Here is a 6,106-nt window from a genome sequence, read left to right as displayed (position 1 = left end):
CGGGATCCTGTTTCCTCTTCCCGACAACCCTAAGATTTAGCCCAGGCGGGTGATCGGGGAGGGCTCTGGGGGGTAGGGGTGAGACGAAGAAACCGCCTGAGTCTGTGGTTAGGCCGAGGTGGTGAAGGCTGGCGCCCGCCCCAGTCACACTCCCAGACGCAACCACGTAAAGGGTGAGCCAGCACGGGTTGGTCAGCAGCCCTCTCTGTGGTATGACCAGCAACGTTGACAGGAGTGACTTTATTTTTAAAACATAAATGAGAAGCCATCCAAGATTCTCCCCATACTTTCCTCTCTCCCCCACATCCTTGGATACTTTCTTCAATAGCAAGAAAGATGGAGACGGAGTTATCGAGCTTGGGGCCGAACTCAGCCCAGAGGTCTCATGTGAAACGCACCCTGAACACAGGAGGCGGGGCATAGCTTCATATCCACAAGCTCCTCTGTGACATTCTATTTTTCTGTTTCTTTTTTTAGAGAGAGACAGACAGTGCAAGTGGGGGAGAGGGGCAAAGGACAGAGAGAGGGAGAGAGAATCTTAAGCAGACTCCACACTCAGCCCGGAGCGCAAAAGGGGGCTCGGTCTAATGACCCCAGGATCACGACCTGAGCTGAAATCAAGAGTTGGATGCTTCACCCACTGAGCCACCCAGGCACCCTTAGTGACATTCTATTTTTAAATCCCTGCTTCTAAAAGGGGGCATCATGGGGCATCACGGTTCCGAAGCGTGTCAGCGGAAAGTTTAGACTTGCCTTGAAAGTCTGCCCTTCCTGTTTTTCATCTTCCACATGAGGAGGTAATGAAAACAAATTTCAAAAACATGTCAAAGGGGAAAGTCAGTTTCTGAGACCCACGGTCCTGGCCTCCCCGGCCAGAGTAAGTACCGATGATGGCGAGAAGAGGAAGGTGACAGTGGCTCAAAATAAAACATGTGGTATGTGCATTCTTGAAAATTTTATGACACTTCTGTCGCTTTAAAACATCATTTTACGTTTTAGGGGCGCCTGGGTGGCTCAGTCGGTTGAGCGTCCGACTTCGGCTCAGGTCACGATCTCGCGGTCCGTGGGTTCGAGCCCCGCGTCCGGCTCTGTGCTGCCAGCTCGGAGCCTGGAGCCTGCTTCGGATCCTGGGTCTCCCTCTCTCTCTCTGCCCCTCCCCCATTCATGCTCTGTCTCTCTGTGTCTCAAAAATAAATAAACATTAAAAATACCCCGTCATTTTGCATTTTAAGACTTCAAAATGTATTAGTTCTTACGATGAAACAGCACCAACAGGTGAAGCAAAAACTGATAGAGGAGAAAAGGGAACTAGATTACCCACAGTTATCATAGGGGACCCCAAGATGCCCTCCCAGCCACTGACAGTACTGGTCGTGGAACCAGCAAAGACGAGGGGATCGGAGCCACACCCCACTCTCAGGACCAGCCGGTATTTACAGGACACACAACCCCACAATAGCAAGATGCACACTGTTTTTGTCCACGTACGTTCACCAAGGTAGACCACATACTGGGTCGTGAGACAAATCCCAACAAATCTAAAAGAACTTTAAAAAAAATATCACACAAGGTACGTTCTCTGACCATAATGGGATCAGATGAGAAATCGACAGCAGACAGGAAAATCTCTGAACATGTGGAAGTTAAATCACACACTACTCAATAATCCTTAGGTCAACAAGGAAGTTTCAAAAGGAATTTAGAAGTGCATAAACCGAATGAAAATGAATACGTGACATATCAAAGTGTGCGGGACGCGGCTAAGGCAGTGCTGAGAGGGAATCCTGTCGCATCGACTGACACGGGAAATGAGGAGGGTTCTCAGATCAAAGCCTGAGTTTTCATCAGCCCCTGGGGGAGTACAGATTAAAACCGCAGTGAGATATCACCACTCACCTACCCGAATGGCTGAAATGAGAAGCTGTCACAGCACCAGATGCCGACCAGGGCTGGGAAAACTGGAGCCCTCCCACGTTCCTGGTGGGGATGTAAAACGTCGGGGCCACGCCGGGAGAGAGCGTGCAGCTTCTTAAAAGCCCGCACCGTGCACGTACGGTCTCACCCAGCAACCTGAGAGACGCAGGCCGTTTGGTTCCACGACGCGAGAGCCGTGAGCCATTCTTCAGGAGGGAGACCAGGGCTTGCCAGGGCTTAGAACAAGGGCAAGCGTGGAGGATTCGTGAGGGGGTTCAGTGTGGTTTAAATGGGGGGAGCTTTGGGGCGCCCGGGTGGCTCAGTCCGTTGAGCGACCGACTTCAGCTCAGGTCACGATCTCACGGCTCGTGGGTTCGAGCCCCGCGTCGGGCTCCGTGCTGACAGCTCAGAGCCTGGAACCTGCTTCGGATTCTGTGCCTCCCTCGCTCTCTGCCCCTCCCCCGCTCATGCTCTGTCTCTCTCTGTCTCAGAAATAAATAAACATTAAAACAAACTTTAAAAAGTAAAAATAAATAAATGGGGGGATCTTTGTGGCCATGGAGCTGCTCAGTATCGTCCCTGCGGTGGGGGACACACGAACCCCCACGCGCCCTACACAGTATACAGAGCTGCATGCACACACACACCGCGTACACAAATATGTATACGTTTACACACACACCCCCCATATGCAGATGCACACTCACTGCACACATATGCACAATTACAAACAACACCATGCAGATACATACAGTAACACACACACACCACACACACATATAGACACAGATACACAGAGACACGTAGAGACACATACTGGGTATAAATAAGACTGGAGAAATCTGGGGGTGCCTGGGAGGCTCAATCCGTTGAGCGTCCAACTCTTGATTGCGGCTCAGGTCATGATCTCATGGTTCGTGGGTTCGAGACCCTGCACTGTCAGCACAGAGCCTGCTTGGGATTCTCTCTCTCTCTTCCCCTCTCTCTCTCTCTCCCCTCCTCCTCCTCCCTCCACTGTCTCTCTCTCTGTCTCTCAAAATAATTAAATACATTTTTAAAAAAAGAAAAGACGGAAGAAATCTGGATAAGATCAGGGGATCTTAACACTGTCGATAACCTGCTTGTGCTGCTGGACTGTAGTTTGGCAACGTTCTCCTTAGGGGAAAACTGGGCAGTTCATAGGAGACCCCTCTCTGCACTATTCCTATGACGGCATGTGATTCTATCATTATCTGAATAAAAACTTCAATTAAAGCAGACCAATAAGAATGATTCTGAAATCATAGCGTTCATGACCACGTAAACCGCAGAAAACCTTATTTATGTATTTCTTTTAATGTTTATTACTTTGAGAGAGACAGAGCACGAGCAGGGGAGAAGCAGAGAGAGAGGGGGACACAGACTCCGAAGCAGGCTCCAAGCTGTCAGCACAGAGCCCCATGCAGGGCTCGACCCCACGAAATGTGAGATCCTGACCTGAGGCCAAAGTCGGACACTGAACCGACTGAGCCACCCAGGCGCCCAAACCAAAGGGAACTTGAAAAAAGTGGCTTTGAATGAAACCCAGAGAACAAACTGTGGGTGGCTGGAGGGGAGGTGGGTGGGGGACGGGCTCGATGGGTGACAGGCATGAAGGAGGTGCTTGTCGGGATGAGCACTGGGTGGGGGTGGGGGGTGTCCTATGTAAGAGATGAATCACTGGGCTCTACTCTGAAACCAAGGCTACGCTGCATGTGAACTAACTTGAATATAAACAAATTTGTTTTAAAGTCATTCTGAAGGTTATTTTCCTCAACCACCCTCTGGGTGATTGGCGACGGCTCCCGTCCTGGGGGTGTGAGAGGGTGCGGGAGTGGACAACCGAGTCCCCCTGCCAGGAAGATAAGGGGCCTCCCAGCCCCCCCTACAGGGGCCCACGGAGGGACTCTGCCTGAGGCCGGGGAGCCCCGGCACTGAGTGCAGCCGCAGGCCCGACTCCCTTGGGGGATGGAAAGGACTCGGGCGCCGGGATCTCGCCTACGGGCTCTGAGTCATGGTGGGGGCTGGCAGGTGTGGCTGTGGTGACGAAGCCGGGAGGAAGGTGAGATGTGTCACTCGGGTCAGGCCAGGAGGCAGCTGCCGGGGGCTGGAAAAGATTCTGGAATTTTCCAGTGACCAGGAGGCATGAGTGGGCTGCCTTCCCCAGAGCCCCACCTGGCGGCCAGGCCTGGGAAGTTTCTAGGTCTCCTTTGAAGAAGGCTTTCTGGGAGCGCCTGGGCGGGGGTGCGGAGGGGGGGGGGGCTCTGTCCGTGAAGCGTCTGACTTCGGCTCAGGTCATGATCTCGCGGTTCCTGAGTTCGAGCCCCGCGGCGGGCTCTGGGCCGACGGCTCAGAGTCTGGTTCAGCTTCTGGGTCTCCCTCTCTCTCTGTCCCTCCCCGACTCAAGCTCTCTCTCTCTCTCTCTCTCAAAAATAAATAAATCTTAAAAAGATTAAAAGAAAAAGAAAAAAGAAGGCCCTCTGGGTGTGAGCTCTCTGGACCCTTGGGCAGTGATGGCTTCTGTCCCTTCCCCTTCCTTGCCTTTTCCTCCGGTGCCTCCAGGACTGTGTTGGCAACCACTATCGGCTGCCGTGGGCACCACGGGGAGACCGGGGAGCTCGGCTCGTCTGCAACCCCCCTCGCTGCCCCCCACCCGACCAAGGAAAGCAGGAGGGTGGGAGCTTCCAGGGTGCAAGTAAGAAATTTGGGGGGAAATTCAGAGCACGTAGGCACCCCAGAAGGGACAGGTGACCTGGGACGCTTCTGGAAGTGACACAGGAGCAGTCCAGCCGGCCGCGGCTCTCCGCCCTCAGCTCAGCCGGCCACCCGTGCGTATGCAGGGAACGTCGTGCCAGAAACCATCACCATGGCGGCAAGCTTTCCCTCTGGTGGGGAGAAGGGGGTCCAACGGGTAGGTTGTCGAAAGTAATCTATCTGAAGCCCATGTTTCAGATTACGCAGCAGACGCCCTGTGCCTGTCGGCCATGGCTCTGTCTCTGTGCCACTGGTGAGACCCCGTGCCTCCCGGCTGCTGGGGACCTGACCAGGAATCCGCATCTGCCTGCCTGGAGGGCGTGGTCCTCACACACACACACACACACACACACACACGCACCAACCCCCGGTTGCCCTTCGGGGCATCTCGCAGCCAGTCAGACCTTGGAGGCGGAGGCCGGTACCTGGAACTTCCTCCAGGGCCAGTGACGGGGTGAAGGTTTGCACACCCGTCCCTGGCTCGTACTCCCTGTGCCGCCGCGGGCAGATTCTCCAGGTGCGAGGTGGAGAAGTCAGACTTCTGCGAGCATCTGGAACCCCCACCCCCACCCCCACAGTTAGAAGAGGGACACAGGCGTTCATGGTTTTCGTGGCCAACTTGGCATTTAAGTCATCAACTGGTTTATGACACTCCTTGTTCCAAATGTCCCGTAATGTTGGTAGATCTTCTATGATACGTTTTAAAATGTTAAAATCCAGCCGTATCAAACACAAAAGAACCTACAAGAGAAGGAGCTGTCCCCATGGCGCTGTCCGGGACACGTGGGCGCAGGCGCGGGCCCCCTCACTCACTAGCCCCCGACACACACCCCCCGCACTTGCTTCTTCGGGTCCAAGCCACCAGGAGGAGCAGCCCGCCTCAGCCGTGGCATGTTCTTCTGCCTGTTTCTGTGGCTGCGGGTTAGCAAGGCTCCGGCCGGAACTTTCTCTGCTGGCTCCCACTCTGGCCTGGCCGTCAGGCATGCCGTAGATGCTAAGGCGTATCCCCCGAAAAAAGGGAAAAAACTGGAGAGAGCTCCACCCACGAAGCTCTGGCTGCAGCCAACAGGGGCCTCCATTGAGACCAGACATTTCTAGAGGAGGAAGCAGTTGACCATGACGTTGAATGGCCGATACGTCCCGGATGGGTTGAAGCCGGTAGAGCAAAGTCTCTTTAGACCCCGATGCCTCCGAGCGTGGTTTTGCGGTGAGTTCGTTGCTTTAATTCGTGCTGGTACCATGTGCCTAGTGGAAACCCCCAAGGCCCCGCTGGCCCCACACGTGGGCTTGGGAAACTCACTCCTCTCACACCTCAGTTTCCTTATCTACGGAACGGGACTAACGATAACTCCTGTCTCGTAGGGTCGTTGCAACGATAAAAGGGAGCACACAGGAAATGCGGTAGGGTAGATCAGTGCCA

This window comes from Panthera tigris, chromosome C2, assembly GCF_018350195.1.
Source record: "Panthera tigris isolate Pti1 chromosome C2, P.tigris_Pti1_mat1.1, whole genome shotgun sequence".
Taxonomy (NCBI): domain Eukaryota; kingdom Metazoa; phylum Chordata; class Mammalia; order Carnivora; family Felidae; genus Panthera; species Panthera tigris.
The sequence above is the reverse complement of the archived record's forward strand: the minus strand, read 5'-3'. Positions refer to the sequence as shown.